This window comes from Cydia strobilella, chromosome 7 (genome assembly GCF_947568885.1).
Source record: "Cydia strobilella chromosome 7, ilCydStro3.1, whole genome shotgun sequence".
NCBI lineage: Eukaryota > Metazoa > Arthropoda > Insecta > Lepidoptera > Tortricidae > Cydia > Cydia strobilella.
The window spans coordinates 1,722,301-1,746,372 of record NC_086047.1 but is presented as its reverse complement, the minus strand read 5'-3'; positions in this window follow the sequence as shown (position 1 = coordinate 1,746,372).

Here is a 24,072-nt window from a genome sequence, read left to right as displayed (position 1 = left end):
TTGGCCGTTTTAAAAGGGGTCATTTACCAATAGGTAAAGCTCAGATTTCCTAATAGCCTCAGGGCCCACTGAATATTCGCTTGCGACCCCTAGTTTGGCAAATATTATGGATTCAAAATACAAGGTTATTTCGTCGGTATCTCAAAAACATACTCGTGCAATAGCAATTTAAACTATGAAACCAAACTTTTATGAATTGAAAGCATAGCTATCAGATGGCTCCCTAAGCATAGAGACGATGATGATGTTATCCTATTATCCCTCATTAGGGACATATGGCTCGCAGAAGAATTTTCCATTTGTCACGATCCTGAGCGGCTATTTCCAGCTCTTTCCAGCCGTGTCCAGTTGAGCCAGCCTCCTTCTCAACTGATCGCCTCCATGTGGTACGAGGTCGCCTTGACTGTCTACTGCCAGTTGATTGCCAGCGGAGACCCTGCTTGGACAGGTGGTTGTCCGGTCTACGGAGCCACTCTGTTCATCCCTTAACGTGCAATCGACAGCGCTAGCCATTCTGTGGATCTTACAGAGCACTTTGAAGCACACCGGCAACAGGTTTATTCCTCTCCAGTTGGAACATTGGGACGTTTCTTTTTTTCGGCAGCTTTAATAGTAGGCCTTCCTTCCAGTCTTCCGGCACTTTTTCAGTTTCCCGTATCGCTGAGACCAAGGGATACATTATATCGGCCACAATTTCCGCGTTTGCTTTCAAAGCTTCATCTGGGATGCCATCGTTGCCTGGTCCTTTACCACTTCTGAGCGCTCTTATCGCCTTCGATATCTTAGCTTTACAAGGAGTCTGGACACTAATGTTCATAAATCATAAATTATTTATTTGCGACCAGAGCGGCCGTCACTTCCTCTTCAGCTGCAGCTGCGTACTCGTTGTCACTTTCTACTGCGGTATGGAACACTTCGGCGAAGTGTTCACGCCATCTGCGCATTTGGTCTTCCTGTGTGGTAAGAAGTGAAAATTAATGTTGGTTTAATCTAACTACTAAACTTATTCTAGTACATGCATACACAATCACAAATCGAAATCATAGTCTTGGCAAGTTTTGACGTGTGGCCGGCTATAGGTTAAATTCAGTTTCCCTTTTAATTTCTTGTTATTTCTGTTCACTTTTGCAATGTCATCCTGTACAGTGATACATGGATGTTAGCTAAGTAATGACGAACATCGAACCATGTTGACATCGCACGCGTGTGTAATAAAAATCAAAGACGTATCGTACGGTTGACTCGTGTTGTCACGCTAATGGCTCGACTTGGGTCGAACCTCGGGTTCTCCGGGTACGCACGTGTTCTTTTATTCAAAAATGGAATAGCATTATGGCTGATTTATTTCATGTTGTCGAACTTGACAATGAATGTGTAATAATGACGAAAACTGTGGAAATAAATGACTTAAAGTATAGTAATGTAATGACGAAATTTGTTACTTATGTAGTAACGGAATCAAAGGGCTTATTTTATAACTAAGTAGGGGTAAGACGGGACAAGTTATTTTCGAGTTGTAAGCACAATTTTGATATTCATTTGTTTTAAATAAAATAATCTTATCAAACAGGAAACATACTTAACTCAAATTTTATTATCATAAAGACTATGCATGTCGTACCTACAGCGCATCCAAAAATAACAGTTACATATATTTAAAAAATTGGAATAAATACCGTGCGAAGACCAGAATAAAAGTAGTGGCAGATATTTTGAACATGAAATTCAATAATTGCAGTGGAGATAATAAGAATTATTTTTCCGTGAAAGCTGTAGAAAAAGCTAATTAGTAAACATTTAGGAATAGAGAAAAGAAACAAATGAATCTGTAAATGCGATCCCATTTAGGTCAGGCTCGCCTGGGCTCGCCCTTTCCTTTCCATTTTCTAGTAAAAAGTAGGGTAATACCTACTCTAATAGATATTAGGGTAAGTGACGCATTAACAATTGTATAACATAATTATTCAAGGTTCATAAATATATAAGCGTTATAAAGTGGAAATTAAAAACTAAAATTTAAATGATGACAATAAAACCTTAAATGATTTTGAAATTGTAAGTTTTTACAAATAAAATTAAAAGGTCCGTACTCACTAATGTAAAATAAATAAATTTATTTTCATAAAAATTACATAATTATGTCATTTGTCATTTAAGTTAGTTATAAAAATTACAAAACTATTTTATAACTAACTTAAATGCATATCTCACAAACAAATTATTTGCAACGTAATAGGCACTTACTGATTTCTCATTACTTTTAGCACTGCTACGCGTGTTCATGACGTCACGCTGATTTGCTATGCATTGGATGATCTAGATTCTAGGGAATCGTCAGAACTTAAACATTAACTTCTGAGCTTTTTATAATATATTATTGTTCTTCTTCTTCTTTTGGTGCCATGCCCATCTAATGGGCGTCGGCGGTCAGCATGGCATTCAGCTTCCTGGTCTTTGCTAATCTCTTGAGAGTGGCTGCGTCTTTTGTAAGTGTCCAGTCCTTAATGTTATCTATCCATTTATATCTAGGTCTACCTCTCCCTCTTCTTCCCTCGAATTTTCCTTCGATAATTGTTTGTTATAAGTCGTATTTCTTATTTCTGTATATTATGTGACCCAGATAGGCTGTTTTTCGTCTTTTAATGATGTTGAGTATTTCTGGAATCTTCTTCATTCTACGCAGTACTTCTTTGTTCGTAACGTGTTCAGTCCATGATATTTTTAACATCCTTCGGTAGAGCCACATCTCAAAGGCAGCAAGTCTGTCTGTTGTGTATTTATTCAGTGTCCATGCCTCCATGCCATACAGCAGGATAGATATAACATAGCATTTGACGAGTCTCCACCTCAGTTTGGTATTTATGCTTCTGTTGGTAAACAGCGATTTCATTGACATGAACGTGTTCCTTGCGATTTCTATTCTTGTTTTAATTTCCTGGTCTGGGTCCCATCTCTCATTGAACCACGCTCCCAGATATCTATATTGCTTAACTTTATCTATGACTTGATTATCAATTGTAAGGGGTATTGTGTTTACTCTATCGGGAAATTTCGAAACTACCATGTACTTTGTCTTCTTAACATTCATTTTCAGTCCTAGGTTCTTTAGCGAGGTATTTAGCTTATTGATTAATATTTGCAGATCATCTATGCTATTTGCTAGAATGGCTGTATTATTGTTCTACAGTCGGATTTACACATATACAGAGGAGGTAAACAATATAACAATATCTATTTATAGTCGCAACCTGATACACTATTTACATGCTCTCATAAAGCCAGTGTGGCATATACGCAATAATGGCCTCGCACTCACGGTCTATTGCGTTCAAATAATGACTCACTATTGTAGACTTGTAGAGTATACTCGTGTAGATAGACTCGTGTATCTGTTTGATGTAAGACGATCCGAGCCCTTGAAAAGCCCGCCAACCCGTCGCCTTCCAACTCGTGCCAAGAGGTCTTGTTCTGTTTATCTACATTTTATCAATATAATATCTAATTTCAATTTGGGAGAATTATTGCATCGCGCCCGTAACTGACGGGCCAATTCGAACAATGATCTAGATATCAACTAGATATGATACAGAAACGATAACGAGATATTTAAGAAAGTCATGTCAAATTTGACATTTCCGCGATTCCGAATGTCCTCTTGAACTATCTCTTTAAGATTTGCTTAAGATATTACTTAGACATCCAATGGATATCTAATGGATATCCCAAAACGTCACGATAATTGTAGCGTGAAATGACAATTGGTTTCTCGAATCGAAATGCAAAAGATAACTAGTTGAGAACTAAACTATAACGTAGTATCTATTAGACCGTTGTTCAAATTGACCGGTAAATTGGTTTTCCCCTCACTAGCTCGGAAAGTTGTCGTTTATCCTTCAATACGAGCGGGGAAAAACGCGTTTTATCCACTAGTGGGGAAAGTAATTTGACCTTGGATGGAGCGTGTTTAAGTAGCTTGACAGATAACAAAACGTAAAACGCTCATGATAATGGTTCGTTCGATATTAATTATCATTAAATAAATGGTTTGAGAATCTAAAAAAAAACACCAAATTTAGCTTTATTTAATGATTTTAAGTCATAAACCTTAAAATTCCATAAGAAACGTTTGTTTTTTTTATAATGATGTTAAATATAATTCTGAACGCACAAGTTGAGTCGATGCAATTTCAAAACGCATCGTTGACATTTCATACATCAGAAATGTCAACATTGTCAACAAATTTTTTACTTAAAACCTTTTCTCAGCGACTGGCGTAAAAATACACAACTTCCAGAGTTTTTTGTTATAATATCGTAAAGAAATGAGTGATTCCAGTGATGAAGATGATCTAACGCCTGTGGATGTTGCACTTTCCTCGCTATAGTGAGGTGCAAAGTTTTGTGTTACACACGGGCGCAAATGTATTTTACTTCTCGTGTGTTGAAACACTCGCTACGCTCAGGATTCTATATTAGAACCACTCGCTTCGCTCGTGGTTCACCTATAGAATCCTTTCGCTTGCTCGTGTTTCAATTCTACACTCGCGGGTAAAATACAACTTTGCACCCTTGTATAACAAATAACTATTTAAGTTGGTGGATGGGTGGACAATTACAATTACTGTACAATTGTACAGTCACCATCAGATATATAGAGCGGCCAAGGTGTTCACACTATCTGAGCTATCTGACAAGATTAGATAAATAACATTCTTAAACACCCCAAAACAATGTAAACAGGTAGAAGTATATAGGAGCAAATACCTAGGGAATCCATGCACACTAAAGGAGGATTATTATTCTGATATGAGTTAGAACAGGTTATTAGGTTATTAATAATTAAATGGGAATACACCATAATTTACATTTCTTAAATAAGTGCCTTTACCTACTACGTTAGTACCTGCATATTTAAATAATATAGTACCTAAAAATTATAAACACAAACATACAAGAATTTAAAACGTACAGTTAATTGTATATATACATTGTCTTCGGTTACCGCGATAGTTACTCATGAAATAAAACTATGAAAAACGGATTATATCGCGTATATTGAATTTATAATACATCCCGACGTTTCGAACTCTTTACAGCGTTCGTGGTCAACGGGTGCCACGAACGCTGTAAAGAGTTCGAAACGTCGGGATGTATTATAAATTCAATATACGCGATATAATCCGTTTTTCATAGTTTTATTTCATGTATATATACAATCATAAAAATAACTTAAACTTATCTAAATTAAACAATAAACTACAAAACTAACTAAAATATTTTATTAATAATTAAATTATGAATAATAATGTTGTTTTAATTAACTTTCTCTATGTATTTTTTTTATTTTTTTAAGTTAATAATTTAAAAAATAATGTATCCAATGAACTGTAAAATTTTGTTTATTATTGTGTTCATGAAATAAAACTATGAAAACGGATTATATCGCGTATATTGAATTTATAATACATCCCGACGTTTCGAACCCTTTACAGCGTTCGTGGGCAACGGGTGACTGAGGAAAAATTACAAAGTGCAAAAATACCCACATACTAAAATAATGAACAATCATAGACTATAAACTTTAAGGCTGGTTGTACATGCAAAATCGGTTCATAAGGCTAGTTATACACTACAATTATTTTCAAGTAAAGATATATATATATATACGCTATAAAAAAAAAACTACGCCGGCTCCAACCCTACACCACGGACCCGAGAAAATTTAATTCCCTCCTAAATTGTAGGAGGGTATCCCAATATGGCACCGGAAACAAACTCGGCGGGACACATCTTTTCAAAACATTATGCTCAGAATGTCCAACATCATCCAACACTAAGGTCTCACAGTCTATGTCTCGCTTGCTCCTTTATCAGATGGACTACATGAATATAAATAAATTATAAATTCAATATACGCGATATAATCCGTTTTCATAGTTTTATTTCATGAGTAACTATCACGGTAACCGAAGACAATATTATTATTGTGTTATTAAATTATTTGTAAAACATACATAATTAATTTAAATATATTTTAGTTTTAATGTTTTTACTCTTTTTCTTGGTATTTTAAATTTTGTAATTAATTATATTTAATTGAATAATATATCCAAATACTACTCAAAAACACAAATAAAAAAATTGTCCACCTAGCTTGTTCTAGACGAAACACTGTGAGGCGTGTTCAGATATTTGTGAGCGCCGTGGCCGCTCCGATATATCTGATGGCGAATGTACTATTGGCCTACTCCTAATTGGTCACAGGTGGTTGTCAAATGAAGTATAAAAAAAAAATCATTTTTCATCGGAACTGTCATTGTCAAAAGTGACATTTTTACATATGCTGGACTTCCGGTTCGAAACTTCGAACGCCATCTTGATAGTAGCCTCGTGATTAATTACTTTGTTTTTTGCTCATTAATATTGTTTAAAGTGTAATATCGATAGCTTTATATACAGTATACAGTAATCTAATTTGGTAGTGTGCAGTGAATGGAGAATTAATCTCAAAGCGTGTTTAACCACCATTTTGGAGTCAACGGCCGGTAGTCCACGTGCTTCTCGTAAAATCCATCTATCGGTTTTACGAGACAACAACAATAACTACCGAACAACGTCATGCTCTAAGAGCATTTGGTATTTCTACCTCTAACCGTGTCTGGCTAGAGCCCTAGAGGCCCATAATTTTATTTACCGTACACTGGCTGAAGAAAATCAAGAAATATTAATTCGATCCCACGTGGATCCCACTTTGACGTTGGCGAAATCATCGACAGTACCGATGGAGCCATACTACTTAAAGATTGATTGATTGAATACATAAGCTGTTATTTCGGTTACCGCGATAGTTACTCATGAAATAAAACTATGACATCAGATTATATCGCGTATATTGAATCTATAATACATCCCAACCACGACCACGCCTGTCACCCGTTGACCACGAACGCTGTAAAGAGTTCGAAACGTCGGGATGTATTATTATAAATTAAATATAGGCGATATAATCCATTTTAATAGTTTTATTTCAATCGCCTGTAAGTCAGTTACTATGAAAGTATGATCAAGACTCATCCAGCGATATTCGTAGTTTGTACGCCGTGTCGCATTACTCGCGTTCGGGAATAAATTTCGTAGTTTAGGCACCGGACTGTGGCGGCAATCTAGATTCAATACGAAACACATTTGGATCCAGTTCGTATTTGATCGTTATTTAAGGACTATAAAATTTGAATATAGTGTTATATTTTACCTTGTACTTTATTCTTTGAATCGAATATTGTGTGATATTTCTTTCTTGCGAGGTTTAAGAGTAAAGAGGACGGCCGTTTCTCCATACAAACGTATTCCCCATTTTCCTCTCTGGATATTGACATTATGGAAAATATTTATACATGATTTGATGTATAAATATTAACCATACCTCGTCGGGGATACTCCTAAGTTTGACTTTTTTCGATATTCTGATTATTGTAAAAAATAGAAGCGAAAAACAGATTTCATACAAATTTTTAAATGCTCCTAACTTATAATAATTAAAATTTCGAAAAAATATAACGTATAGCATAGCTGTAGTTAATATACAACAAATTGTTTTTAAAAATATTTTCAATAATTTTAATATCCAGGGAGCGGCGGATTTAAATACTTAAATTGTATTGTATAATTGTATCTTTGTATTTTTATTTGTTTTGTAGTTCGCTGTGCCTTAGTAGTAATACTGTAATCTGTGTAACTAATTTGAATAATAAATAAATAATAGTGGCAACAGAAATACATCATCTGTGAAAATTTCAACTGTCTAGCTATCACGGTTCATGAGATACAGCCTGGTGACAGACAGACGGACAGCCAGACGGACAGAGTCTTAGTAATAGGGTCCCGTTTCTACCCTTTGGGTACAGACCCTAAAAGCATGCATTTTGAATTGATTTGTTTTGATTTTGTTTGATGATTTACAGTTAGTATTTTCCTTGTGTTGGTGTGGTGAAAATTTTTGTGTTTTACTCGGTGGCAAAATTTGTTTAAACGTTCCTTGAAATCAAGATTCCATTTTTCGAACCACTCGCTCTGCTAGTGGTTTGTTTGGAATCTTTCGCTTGCTCGGGTATCAATATAAGCACGAGAGGTTAAACAACTTTGCCACCTTGTATAACAAATACTTAACTATTTTTTGTGTGTTTATCACGTATATTTTTCTTTCCTGAGTTGTGGATGTCATCTGTGTCTAAGTATGTACATATTTATCTATATAACTATATCGTCACCTATTTACCCATTGTACAATCTTTGCTTAGTTTCGGGCTAGGTTGATCTGTATAAGATTTTCGCCAAATATTTATTTACCAATTTCTTCAAAAAAAATGTAAATATGACGTAACGTGCCTACGTTTTTGATACCGTTATAAAACTACGAAACTTGTTCTAGCTGATACAATCACGTGATATTGCACGTAAAGTTAAAAATACCAAAGATAGATATAACTCCGTAATAGATGGATACAGTCTAAGGAAAAAACAAGAAAATTTGATTCGCGTTCAGAGGGCGCTACTAGCTTTGGCCTACTGTCCTATAGATGGCGTTGACGGTTTCGTTTGTTATTTAACAATTTTAACGCATATCAGTGAAAGAACATGGGTCAAAATCATAAAAATAATTAATGCAAATAAAAAAAATCATTTATCCATATTTAAATACATTTTATTGTATTTTTATAAATCTTCATTTTTAGTTTTAAAGTGTGTCGACAGATGGCAGTGAATTTACTGGAGTTACAAAGTTTACTATGTTACTCTATGAAAATACGAACGTATTTCTTTACGATATGCATTGAACTGACCGATATAATTGAGCAATCTAGTAAGATTGCTCGTTTAAATCCTGTAAAGTTTATAAACGTGAATAACACAACAAACATTGGCCGCATTTCTGGTTAAACTTAAATCAAACAAAGTTACCGGAAATGTTCCAGCCGAAACTTGGCGACAGCTGACAAGAGCCTCGGTTAACTTTATTACTTTACCTACTTACTTGAGGACACTTAACTAATTAGACAAGGCGTCTTTAATGAAAGTAATCATCGGCGGACCTTTTTGCGCGAGCCAAATGGATGACATTGCAAACATTATTATTGATCGGGTACGTTTCTCGCACAGTTTAGGTACTTCTTTCCTTTGCCAAATCTATGGGTTAGGTGTGCCAGGTATGAAAGTCCCGACTTTTACACAATAACAAGAAAATCCAGTTACTACTTCAGTAGTATATTTTTAGTTTCAATTTACTATATTTTTAGTTTCAATAAATTGCATTTGCATCTGAGAATCCTCTCGGTATCATGGAGATGCAACGTGAGAAGGTCGAGCCAGATAAAATGAAAAGCGTCTAGGGCTAAGCAATATCATATAATCCTTAGATTATAATATACTTAGATCACTTTAGAAGGCAACCAAACTGAGGGTTGCTCGCAGTCCAACAATCTCTATAATTGATATTGATATTTATTTGATATTTATTTATTGAAATACAATTTTACAGCATTACAGCTAAGGGCGCCAATGCGCTGTAAAACTAAGTAATTAATGCTTAATAAAGTTATAGGATAAATATGACAATAATTAATATTGATTCACAAAAACGTAAAAAATCTTTAAAAAGTTTATAATTTTTGTCGGCAAACAAGTCGCAGTAAAAATCAGATCAGACCCCGTAGCCAACAAGCCAATCGCTAACGCTACGTAGTGAACGAAACGCAACTGTCACTATCGCACTAATATGGAAGAGTGATAGAGAGACACAAAGCGATTCGATGGCGAAGCGATAGTGATCGTCACCTTGGCTAGGCTGCCAGATCTCTATCAGATCTCTGGCCAAATCCGCACAGCACTGGACACCAAGCTACACGCTGCACTTCAGGATCTTGAACTGGAATAAATGATGGGACATCGACGGTCAAAAATAACGCTATCTCAGGGGAAAATAGACCCTTATCAATGAGGATAAAGACGGGAGGCAAAAAGAGGACACACTGTATAATATCGAGTGTTTTCCAATTTGTAAGAGATAAAGATAGTTTATTGTTCAAGTAGGCATATCGCAATGCGCTTATGAACGTCAAATAAAACTACGCCGGCTCTAACCCTACACCTCAGCCTCGAGAAGATTTAAAGGATTTAGTTTTCAAGCCGGAAACATTCCTTCTTGGATGCTTGGATTCTAAATTCAGGTTATACTCATAAGTATAACCGGGCGACATATGTAAGTAAAGAAGCAATCAGAAACGCTATTAATAGAGATGACAACCCTAGGAGCAATCGAATTCTAAGACGGTCACGTCACTTGGCACGAATATCGCAGAATCGGCCTGTCATAAAATCGCAGCGGAAAACTTTACGGCGCCTGCAGCTCAGCGGAACAGTAGAATGGGCTTATAATTTAAATGAGGGACAATAAATAGCGTGTATGCATACGGCGGCGTCTTTAGACGAAAGGGCGTAAGTGAGTAGTTGACAGTGTGTGGGTGGGGCGTTTTTGAGGTGGGGTTTTGTGGTGGTGCGGAGTCGGGTAATCCTCGCCGCTTCCGCCCGCGTTAAGTCATCGTGGCGCCAGCGGAGTACCGTGTAATACGCCTGTGGAGTCGGGTGGGGTCCAAGTGCGCTTTGATGTTATATCTGTGCACTTTTGAAACAACTTCGGGAAGAAATAGGGCCCGGAGTGCCACAGAAAACCAGCGCTGTGGTATTTATTCATACCAGAGCACATGCTGAGTGGCGTCCTTTTGTAGCCACTATAGCGGCGCCAATATTTATTTTGTAATTAGTTACCTTACTCCTTCTTCTTCTCTTTTTCACTCTGCTGGTGGATCTGTCTATTTTTGTGTAACATTTACTTTAATAACTACCATGTACCTAGCTTTAAGTGTTTAGTGAGTATTTTTTTTTTTTGTAAATGAAGTGGCGCTATCTGTAGAAGGTTTTTACAATAAATGTATTTTCTTTCTTTCTTTCTTTCTTTCAAATAAAACTATTTGAAGTGTTTTAGGTAGTCTCACATATATACATTATAAACTAAAATAGATGTCATATACTCTTTGAACAAAACGTGACAAAGCCCTCCAGTGGCGAAGGCCGGGAGGAGCTTACGCGGCTCTAGGCTACCCGGCCACGTCAGTACCCGTCCCGTACCAGTTTCTCGAATATAATTATGCAATCTTCGAAATAGGTACTAGGCGTCTTTCACCAACTCTTATAAATTCGTATAAGAGGTGCAAGCACGTCTTTACGGGGGGATATAGGCGAGGGATCTGACGAGCATAATTTTAAACAGAAGTATGTTTTCATAGTAATTGATATAAAAGGTAAAAGCCCGCTTGATGGCCATTATAACTATTCCGTCGAAATAATCGAAATTAAACTATCGTGAGACATATTTCAAAATATTTAGATCAGACTCGTGCCTGAGGAAGGATTCCCGAAGAATCCGAAACATGTCGCCAAAAGCGACTAAAAATAATAGTGAGTGAAACCGTACTGATCTAAATATTCCGTCGCAAGTTTCTCGCCTGTACCCTTTTTTTGGTCTGGTCGTTACTTAGGTGTTATTCCGATAATTCCATGCACGGGAAGCGGCTGTGTAAACCAAAAATCTATCTGATACGACGCATTTTATTGCAGCTGTGACATCGAATGCTAGCAGTAGGTAATCTAGTCCTGTTAAGTTTAGTTTCCAACCTTTTATGAGATGTTTAAGCATAACCTACATATATATCTCTCTCTGTAAACACAGGTCCATACTATTAATTTTGTGAATAATCATAACGCTTATTCGTAAACTGTGTCATATTTCTTCAGCGCACGTTTCATTTGGCTCCGCGTTACTTTTGGCATACATTCAAATATTCATACTAAAACTACGAAAAACATCAATAACTTAGAAAACATTGAATTCAAAAACTGCTAGTGAAAAGCGCCATAAAGATTACCGATTTCGATTTTTAATTTGTTATCGTCGTCTGTGCGACTGCGTAAAACTAACTTACCTACCACCTCTCGCTTCCTATGATGGTCTCTTTAACAGTTCCTATAAGTACAAGACGCAACTTTGGGAACAAATCAAATGAATTTATTAAATATTTTTTAATTTGTATTTTGGACACTACTATACCTATATAAATTATTAATTATTATAATTGGGCACCTTTGCGCCGGGGATGACGCGGGGTGGGATTTTTGACTGACTGTTGCTTACTGCTTTGTGTTTTGTTTTGTATTTGTGTGTGTGTGTTTTTTATATTAAAATATAAATTATAAACTGAAATAGATGTCATATAATAAAGAAAAAGTAACGAAGCCCTCCAGTGGTGAAGGCCGAATTCGAAGCATATTTATCAATCCGGGCTAACGCCTTGAATCCCCTAGGCTACCCCGCCACGGCGGAATCCGTCCCAATTTCTCGACTATATGCCATCTTACTAAGGCTAGACGTCTTTCACCAACTCTACTTGGCTACTTCCCCTGCTTGGCTAGCTAAAATCCATATTCTAGATCATTCATTATGTGAACATTACTCTCTCCCAGAAGTCGTCGGCAACATCAAGGGTCTGCTAGGCTTCCTGGAAGAGTTGGGTTGGCAAGAGTAGTGCCGTCAACCCATCACGCAAAATAGGCGCAATATATGACGTCGAGTTGCGGAAACCAAACCCGCGAAAACCTATAACCTATATGTGAATGCGGCCTGGAGGAAGGCACCCTTGATCACATTTTCTTTAACTGTCCCAATATTCATGCCAGTTTTTATGATATTCTTCCTGACTATATTTAACGAGCTCTTGGGAGAAGTCGAGAAGTTCTATGGACAGTTATACACAACAACCCGAGCACCCGTCGTGGATCTAGCTAGAGACCCTAGAGCTAGACTAACTCGACACTATACCGAAGATATCCCGGACGTCAGCCTGTACGAGATTAGTATGGCTCTCAAACAACTTAAGAATGGCAAAGCCCCAGGTGATGACGGAATTACGGCCGAACTCCTGAAGGCGGGTGGTAAACCAGTCCTTAAGGCCCTTCAGACGCTGTTTAGTTCCGTCATGCGCGAAGGAAAAACGCCGCAAGCGTGGAACAGAAGTGTGGTGGTGCTCTTCTTCAAAAAAGGTGATAACACCTTGCTGAAGAATTATAGACCCATCTCACTTCTGAGCCATGTCTACAAGCTGTTTTCGAGAGTCATCACGAACCGTCTCGCACGCAGGTTTGACGACTTCCAGCCTCCCGAACAAGCAGGTTTCCGTAAAGGCTATAGTACCGTAGACCACATACATGCGTTGCGGCAGGTTATACAGAAGACTGAGGAATATAACCTCCCCCTTTGCCTTGCATTTGTGGACTACGAGAAAGCCTTCGATTCGATCGAGACTTGGGCTGTGCTGCAGTCTCTCCAAAGGTGCCAAATCGACTACCGGTATATCGAAGTGCTGAAGTGTCTGTACGAAAACGCCACCATGTCCGTCCGACTACAGGGCCAGAGCTCGAAGCCTATTCCATTGCAGCGGGGAGTCAGACAAGGAGATGTAATCTCCCCAAAGCTGTTCACCGCTGCATTGGAGGATGCCTTTAAGGTTCTGGACTGGAAAGGACGAGGCATCAATGTAAATGGCGAGTACATCACTCACCTTCGGTTTGCCGATGATATCGTAGTCATGGCTGAGACCATGGAGGACCTCAGTGCGATGCTCGCTGATCTCAGCAGAGTATCTGAACGAGTTGGTCTGAAAATGAACATGGACAAGACGAAGATCATGTCTAACGTCCATGTTGTGCCAACTCCCGTATTAATCGGAGGCTCTGCGCTCGAAGTTGTTGACGATTATGTATACCTAGGACAAACAGTCCAGTTAGGTAGGTCCAACTTCGAGAAAGAGGTCACTCGTCGAATCCGACTCGGTTGGGCAGCGTTCGGGAAGCTCCACAGTATCTTTTCGTCCAAATTGCCGCAGTGTCTTAAGTCAAAAGTCTTTGACCAGTGTGTGTTGCCAGTGATGACATACGGATCTGAGACGTGGGCGCTAACGATGGGCCTCATAAGAAGGCTCAAGGTCACGCAAAGGGCAATGGAGAGAGCTATGCTCGGGGTTTCTCTGCGTGATAGAGTCAGAAATGATGATATCCGCAGTAGAACTAGGGTCACCGATATAGCTCGCAGAATTGCAAACCTTAAGTGGCAGTGGGCGGGGCACATTGCTCGCAGAACTGATGGCCGGTGGGGCCGGAAGGTTCTGGAGTGGCGTCCGCGTACCGGAAGACGAACTGCCGGTAGGCCTCCAACGAGATGGAGCGACGACCTGGTGAAAGTCGCGGGAATTCGGTGGTTGCGAGCGGCACAGGATCGGTCGGAGTGGCGAGCCTTGGGGGAGGCCTATGTCCAGCAGTGGACGTCTATCGGCTGACATGATGATGATGATGATGATATTTAACGTCCTATTAACATAAACCATATTCTTACTTTGGTTAACACTCCCTTTGTTTATGTCCTTGCTAAGTTTATGAAATATTCTAATATCAAGCTCTAGCTCCTTTCAAAAGTTTTTACCTGTTTGTTTACCCAAACTTTCCTGTAATGTTCCTTTAAAAAAAATCCTGATCCTGGCAGTTGGCTCATTACTTTCTATAGTTCCTATTGGTTTTTCTGGTCGTCCCTTTTTTCTATTTTTATTCCTATAGTAGTTTAGATTCTTCAACCGATCAAGCATCTACACGGACTGGATCGTTCTGTTACTGAAATTCTGCTCCCACAACCTTGATGCTGGCAAAATTGTCCCAATGGACAGATGCCATAAGAACCAATAACTGAACTAACATTATTTTATTCACAAGATATACATCTACGCGTACATTGCTTCTCAGTTTATTTCTCACATTTATCCAGTTCATTCACGACAGCTTTAATACCTAAAATCTGCAACATTATTGCAGGCGGCCATACCGTGTACCGTGTCCAACAATTCCTCGCCCACGTGGGGTGGCGTGTTATTGCCAAATCGCATTTGCATAAAATTGCATTACTTCCATCGTTCATTATGTACGGTTTCCACACCTCTTTCGACTTATAAACGTTAACAAAAACAAGCACTTTCGCCGTTTTGTTGCGGGGTTTAAAACGGCGTATGGGTGTTTCAAAGGTTTATTTACACAACCCCTATCGTTATAGCTGTTTTTATTACCAGCTTCCAAAGATAGATATAATTCCGTAATAGATAGATACAGTCTAAGGAAAAAACGTGCCTCGAAAATCACGAAAATTTGATTCTCGATCAGATGGCGCCACTAGTTTTGGCCTACACTCGTATAGAGGGCGTTGACTGTTTCGTTTGTTATTTATAATTTTAACGCATACCAGTGAAAGAACATGGGTCAAAATCATATAAAAATAATTAAATTAATTTTTAACAAGCAGAAACGTCTGCGATCGATGCTATTAAGCTTAGAATAAATTTAAAAGTGGAAGTGTAATTTAGAATGGGTAGCACATCGTAACTGGTGAATTTCCAATATGACTTGGAACTCCGGTGGCCGTTTAAGAAGTGTAACACTCTTACGGTAGATGTCGCTAGGGTCCCCTAGACCCATATAGTGGGAAGATTTGCTGACTATGGATGAGGTCTTGGTGGCTCAGTTGGCAGAGCGCTGGAGTATCGATCCAGAGGTCGTGAGTTCAAGTCTCACCCAAGGCAGTAATTTTTCCACTTTTAAATTTAAAAAAAATAATTAATGCAAATAAAAAAATCATTTATCCATATTTAAATACATTTTTTTAGAAGTTCAATTTCATAGAAGCAGGAGGTTCTGTATTCGGTTGTGGCAATATTTTTTTTTTTTACTTTTATGTATGTTCATATTGTATATATGTATATTAGTAGCGACCGAACCAAGACCGACCAAAGACCGAAAACCGAGCAAAGTGGAGAAGATTGAGTAGGAAAGCGGAACCTGGCGCTAGGCCGGGAAAACGCTAGGTCGAAGAAGAAGATATACATTAAGTATGTATATTAGTAAAAAAGCATTACACAGAGGTTCAAGAAATGTCATGTTCATTTCAAAAATTTAGACAATATTATAATTCTAGAAACGTTCTAAAATGATTTTATTATGTATTATACACATTAGGTACATATGTATTCGTGATCGTTTTTAGGGTTCCGTAGCCAAAGGGTGAAAACGGAACCATATTACTAAGACTTTGCTGTCTGTCTGTCCGTCTGTCACCAGGCCAGGCCAGGCCAGGTCTGTCATACATCATGTGTTTCTGTTGCCGCTATAACAACAAACACTAAAACCAGAATAAAATAAATATTTAAGTGGGGCTCCCATACAACAAACGTGATTTTTTTCCTGTGTTTACGTAATGGTACGGAACCCTTCGTGCGCGAGTCCGACTTGGCCGGTTTTTATTCTTTGAATAATATATGTTACCTATCTTTACAGTAACCCGATGCAATAATAAAGACTATTAGAAATTAAACATTGTCATGTCAACTTATATGGCAAGAGTTTAATAGGTACTTACATTTATACCAACAGCAGCGGAATAAAAAATACGTATTTTCAACTAATATCCTTTCTTCTGTGGCTTGTGAATATTAGAATTGCTCAACTCAATTTCCATACAAAGTGCACCACTTACTTCTTGACAGTATAAAACAAACACACAGAAAAACTAAAACATGCTAAATTTTCCTGCCTCCCAGAAAAACAAAACAAAAAATTAAAACCAATTAAATCTTGAGTTTCACGATTCACAACTTTCGTAGCTACAGGGCTACGAAATGGCTGTGAGCTATGGCGTAGCAGGTGAACGATAACATCTACGAGCTACGAGCGTAGCCTAGCTGTATTCTCTTTGCGCCCACGCAAGCTAGTATAACATGAACTACAGTACTAACAACTGTGGGTGATTGGGGAGCTCTCTTACACTGGTTTGTCCGAATAATCCCGTGTTTTACAAGCGATAGGAATACATCTGACCGACTTTCAAAGGATTGCTATTGGTCTCCAATAGTCTATAAACGTACTTTATTTTATGACCACTGTAACTTTTAAATGGTTCTCGTGGTCAAGTTAAGTAATTAACTGTAATGGATTACCGCATCGATATGTTTTATTTATCGGCGGTATGAGGTCACTTCATAAAGTAATGTCCTCAACATTACTTTATGAATAAATTATTTTAAAAGGTAATTAAATTAAAAACATTTATTTCAGACTAAAAGGTCCGTACATTGTTAGTAAACATTAAAATCTAATAACTAGTGTAGTGTAGCGTGTGTAGTTAAAAATTAATGGAATAAATTAAACTATGATGATCAAATTACCCTTATTTTAACTATTAAATGATAATATAAACTATAATATGTACCCGAGATGTAAATTTTTATTGTATTGTCTATAGAAGAGACCTTTTTCTTAATGTGTTTGACACTGATCTATTAGTACATAGTCAGGAGTATAACGTATGTGGTTATATCGGAACCTAAGCGGAACCACATGTTTAAATTTAGTTTATCGGAACCAGAAACGGAATCGGAACCGAAAACGGAACCGGAACCAGAATCGAAGCCCGAATCAGTACACATACGAATAGGTATTTTTAATTTAATAACACGAATAAAACAAAACTACTAATTAGTGCAGCATGTGGCAAGCGGGGAGATGAGCGAATGACAGGTAAACCTGTTTGTTTTTGATGAACGCCGCTCGTGTCCCGCCGCCGCGCTTATAACTTCCGACACAAAAGTAACGGAACCGGAACCGAAGCGGATGTGTAATACCAATCGGAAGTTCCGACTTAACGGAACTGGAAGCGGTTTACTATCATGGAGAAAATATTTAGATAGTAAACACAATGTAATCACCACATCGCAAAGCATCAAAGTAAAGTACCTACCCACCCATCTATCAGCCGTTTCTAATTGGCGGTGCGACGCCGACGACTCGCCGTGTTGGTTTTAGTCTCATTATTTGTGTTTTCAACCAAAAGGTACCACATTGTCGCTTGCCGATAAGGTTGATTTCGAATTGAAGTTATATGGAAATAGCGCCTTATTGACAACCGACAATAAGTACCCTTTTGGTTGAATGTGGCACATTTAATCAATTAAGGGAGGTGTTTGTATATGGACGGCACCTGTTCCACAGTGAGTGTATTATACACAGATCATTCACTTGTCTAGATGTAGCATACAAGACAAATCGCAGAATTAAACTTTCACAATTATAAATTTTACACATTAGTTATAATTTACCTCCGACGTTTGGTCCGAGTTGAATCAAGATCAAGTGCGGGTATTTGAATGATTCACGGTTAGTTTCACTAGACTTATATTGACCGTTGGTAACGTTGAAAGTGAACGCAGCCGACGCGCAAGAATGAGGGTAGACAGAGCGCTGTCTACACAACTTTGACACCCACCCGCTATCTTCAGTCACCCGTGAACATGATGCATGTAACTGCGTCGAAATATCGGGAGCTCACAAATAATACAAAAGGTAATCACGGTCTATATCCCGGTCAATATAAAGTCAAGTGCGGGTAGTTCAAAAAACGCGCAGGTAAAAGATGTTGAAGTCAACTTTAGCCAGTCTTCTCCGAGATCACGGTGACAACGTCTTCCTCGAAACGTCGGAGGTAATTTTAAAACTTAAGTTATTATACGCGATTAAGTCCCGTTTTCGTAACTAACAAGACAAATTGCGGTTACTATGCCACTCAAAATTAGTATGAGAGCGTGATACAGCTGAGTCCACTTTTAAGAAGTAAAAATTTAGTATCAGGGGTACATATTGACTATTGTAATTCTTCTTCTTCCAAAAAAAAAAGCGTCACTTTTGACACTGACAGATCAAATCCATATCGTATCGAGATCTAATTTTTGACGTTTATTAAAATTAGAATCGGGACTTCCGGTTCGAGCGCCATCTTGATAGTTAGCCTCGTGATTAATTGCTTTGTGTTTTGCTCATTAAAATTGTTTAAAGTGTAATATCGATAGCTTGTTATACAGTAAACTAATGTGGTAGTGTGCAGTGAATGAAGAATTAATCTTGAAGCGCGTTTAACCACCATTTTGGAGTCAACGGCCTGTAGTCCGCGTGCTTCTTGTAAAGTCCAGCTATCGCTTTACAAGAGCTAATAAAATTTTAATAACAAAACTTCCGACATGTCTAGCGTTTTCGACTTAAAACACGTGAGTGACCCGTTATTAATATATTTAGTATGAGCTAATAAAATCACCGTACACTGTCTTGTACTAACCGTAAAATTTTAATAGTATTTAAAGCTCCTAAGACCTTGATACTGGCGAAATAGTCCAAATGGACTGAAGCCATGATTTTAAAAGAACGAATGAATGAAAAATTAGAATCAGGCCGTATGTAAACGATCGGAATAAAAATTTAAAACTTTCGCGGTTTGAACACATATTAAATCACATTTAGAAACGGGTCTTACGCGAATTTATTTTGTTATCTTTATTTACCGACGTTTCGACAGGTTTCACTGGTCGTGGTCGCGGCTAACTGACGTCCCAGCAAAATGTCAAAACAGAGATTTGTGTGACTACCCCACGAAAAGTGGGGGTCTAGTGGGGCGATAGACCCGTTTCTAAATGTGATTTTATATGTGATCGGAATAAACCTCTATTTTGTTAGTCAACGCACGCCTCCCACGATATTACTTTACTTCGGAAGTTTCTTAGGGGCTTCAATAAAGCCATCTCGTTCATGCATGCACGTATATGAAACATGAGGAAGAGATAACAGATTTTATTAATTTATTGACGTATTCTTATTAGGTTCGAAGCCTGCAGAGTTCAGTTAATTGAATGAAGCCAGCAAGTAGCCTTCCAGCCGAGTCATATATAGTGCTTTTCTCAAAAATGGCGCAATAAATATAAATATAATATAAATATTTTACAGAAGCAACGTTCTTATGTATATATTTTCACAGAAAAAAGTAAAAAGATTTGCTTTGCCGCCTTTTAATTTTTAAATTAAAAATAGAAGTGTATTTTTCTGCTGAAAATACGCCAACCTATTTGAGACACCTAAATAGTCGCGGTACCAACATTATAATAATAAGTACTGATCATCTGTTTGGCTGTTTAATGGACCCATGCATTCATTTGATATGGCCACTTCAACTTTTAAAAAGTTTGGAACTCGACAAATAATGGAATTTGTATGCAACATTGCAGTCCCGAAATCGAGACTGCAATGTTTTTAACTTTTTAATTTTTTGACACCATAAACTACGCACTTCGCGACCTACTTTTAAACCGGCAACGTCGACTTTGCCGTCCATTTTTGAGAAAAGTAATTTTTCCGCTTTGTGGCGAACAGCGCCTACAAGTAGAGAACCATCCCAGCGGGTCGGACAGTGAATGTGTGGTGCAGAAACAAATGTATTAAACTAAACTAAAACATCTGCAAACGATACTACAATACTTTGAGACCATCTTACATTGATAGTAGTAGTAGTAATCACTTTATTGTACACAACACAGGTTTACAAAAATAAATTATAGTAATGGAAGTACAAAGGCGAACTTATCCCTATAAGGGATCTCTTCCAGCTAACCTTCGAGTAAATGAGTGGAAAACTATAGCCAGGTCAGATAGACAAACTTACAGGATGTACAAATTAATATTTAAAAAAAGAAATAACACTAAAGATTAAAATACATAAAATACATACTAGCATACATACATACAATACTAAATATAATATACGAGTATATAAATATCACAAGTGTAAGAAAATAAAAATAACTAAGAAAATAAAAAAAAGGTTAGTAGTTTTGAATGATTCACGGTTAGTTTCACTAGACTTATATTGACCGGGATATAGACCGTGATTACCTTTTGTGTTATTTGTGAGCTCCCGATATTTTGACGCAGTGACACACCCGTGAACATGATGCATGTAACTGCGTCGAAATATCGGGAGCTCACAAATAACACAAAAGGTAATCACGGTCTATATCCCGGTCAATATAAGTCTAGTGAAAAGGATAGTACTTAACCAGATCACGCTGATTGGAAAGCCAAAGCTTCTTCAGATTAGCCTTGAGTGACGCTACAGACCGGGACTGTTTGAGCGACAGGGGCAACTCGTTCCACAACTTCACAGCGCGAACCGTGAAAGAATTTGCATACGATCGCGTCTTATTACGTCGCGTCTTACATTGTGACAGTGACATTAAAATAATATCTAATTGATGTTAGTCACCCGTGCGTCTCGCTGACGCCAATACATGTACGAACAAGTACGAACGAAATGCACGAGCGACTGACATCATTTGTGGTATTTTCTATAAAAAGGGACCTTATTGTCGATGGCGCTTACGCCATTATAAACGACGCTCCGATATAAATACAATGCCGCGCGACGCTGTGCGGCGTAAGCTCCATCGACAATAAGGTCCCTTTTCATAGAAAATGCCCCATTTAGTCACCACAGTTAGCTGTCAACAGAAGTATATTTTCGGAGTAATTGAGATAAAAGGTAAAAGACTGCCATAATTTATCTTCCGTCGCAAGATTCGCGCGCCGTACCTTTTGTTTAGGTAGATATCTTTTTTTTTATACTACGTCGGTGGCAAACAAGCATACGGCCCGCCTGATGTTAAGCAGTCTCCGTAGCCTATGTACGCCTGCAACTCCAGAGGAGTTACATGCGCGTTGCCGACCCTAACACTCCTCTCTCGAGCTCTGGCAACCTTACTCACCGGCAGGAACACAACACTATTAGTAGGGTCTAGTGTTATTTGGCTGCGGTTTTCTGTAAGGTGGAGGTACTTTCTCCATATCTTTTGTTTTCCCTCTAAACACATTTTGCCAATCTCAGAATTCGGTCAACGGAGCCAATTTGTTGCAAGCAAACATTTGCGGAAACGCGGGCTCCCATAATCCTATAAGACGACTACAGGCCACGCAATCCGCAACACTCGGACATTTAGAGATAAAAAAAGCTTATGTGTTTATACAGGGTGTCCTAGGAAAATAATACCTTTTAATTATTCTCCACGTTTGACTTAAATTTGTGGTTTTAAACTACATATAATAGTAGTTAATTTTCAGATTAGTTTTATGTATTTTTACGTTTAGATCTTTGAGCTTGACAGCAGAGCTATTTATTAATATTGTCTTCAGTTACCGAGATAGTTATTCATGAAATAAAACTATGAATATGAATTTTATCGGGTATAATTAATTTAACATCCCAAATAAATTTATTATACGCGATATAATATGTTTTCATAGGTTTTTTTTCATGAGATATTTATTAAATTAAAGATAATTGTATCGTATAATTGTGTGTTCGTTCATTGAATAAAGTTAATACCGCCATCATAAAAAAGATAGTACTTACATGAAACAATAAAAGTTTACGAGTACATCTATACAAGAAATTAGGTATTGAATGCCGTAATGATTGTTGTTATTATTATTATTTTTATTATTACGAGCCTATTGTGTCCCACTGCTGGGCAAAGGCCTCCCCCCTCTTCTTCCACTCCTCCCGGTTTTGAGCTACATCTGGCCAGTCGCTCAAAAAGGAGTCCAAGTTATCCCGCCATCGCCGACGAGGTCTGCCGGATCCCCGGTTTGACTCATGGGGCAGCCACTCTGTGGTTATTTTGGCCCACAAGTCATTCGGCATGCGGCAGACATGACCAGCCCAGTCCCACTAACTTGTTGTACATTGTTGTACATACTGAAAAATTCGCATAATTTGTAATTATGCAGTTAAGATTATTAAATCCATATGTTTAGTTCCAAGTATAATAGTGTTTTTGTCATATACACCTAACTTGAATAATCACTACCGTAGCTGAAAAATGAATCACCATTATCTTACATTTTTGTTTCCCCAATAACTTATGTTTTGTCACGTTCCCGTTATCACTCATAATAAATATCATTCATTGCGTTTTACACGCTGCTTTTGGTTACGTGCCCGATATCACTCTGTATACCTACATAAAGACATAAGACATTTTGGAATAGAAGTAAAGAAGACTTCACATGCAATAACAGATCGGGTACAAGATTACCAAGCCTTAATGTTGAGACACGTTAGCCGTTTCACCCTACATGTCTGTTAGCTGATGTGTTAGAGTGAGTTAGAGCATGGTTTTAGACGACCAGATTGGGTGCAAGATTAACTCAATTACTGCGTTAAGGCGTGATAGACGCTGCTAATTATTCCACACATGGAATAAAGGATGATGTGGTACACAGAGCAAGCAAGGCAGTCAACTTTACCACAGAATACCTACATAGATAAAATTCAAACAAAATTCATACAAAATTCTCAGTTTATAAAAGCGAATGTTTAACAGCGAATCACATAGTCGCTTGATAGTCTCTTGCTATCACATGTCGCGTTCTATCGCTTCAGGTCCAGGTTTCTATGCTCAAGATTCTAACTTAGAATCACTCGCTTCGCTCGTGATTCAATTATACAATCTTTCACTTACTCAGGACTCAAAATCAAGACTCGCAAGAAAAACCAACTTTCCTCTCTTGTTGCACAAATAACAGTATTAGAATTCAATTGTTAGAAACGAATTTGCGCTTGTCACGAACACACATAATTATTATTTCCATTCTATCTTGCTGGCAGCAGAAATAAAACTTAAAATCGTTAACAATTTTCTTTCCCTATTGCGGTTTTACGCCTAGGAACTGTGCCAAGTCCCCATAATAATATGGGAAAATCTAGATATAATCTACTTCACGAATTTAATTCACTTTAAGATTTCGCGATAAAAAGCAATGGTAGGTATTCTTAGAATTTAACGATGGAATGAAACATCATGCTTAGTATGAATAGTTGTTTTTTGAGGATGAGGTTTTTACTATTGAATTTTCCTATAGTCAGGGAGTGTATTTTTGGTCGGATGCATAATATACGCATCAGCAGATACCTAGTATGATGTCAAATGTATGACGCCGAACCAAAAGTAGGTACGCAGCACGCGTTGTTATTTACAATTTTAATAAATTCAAAACATAGGT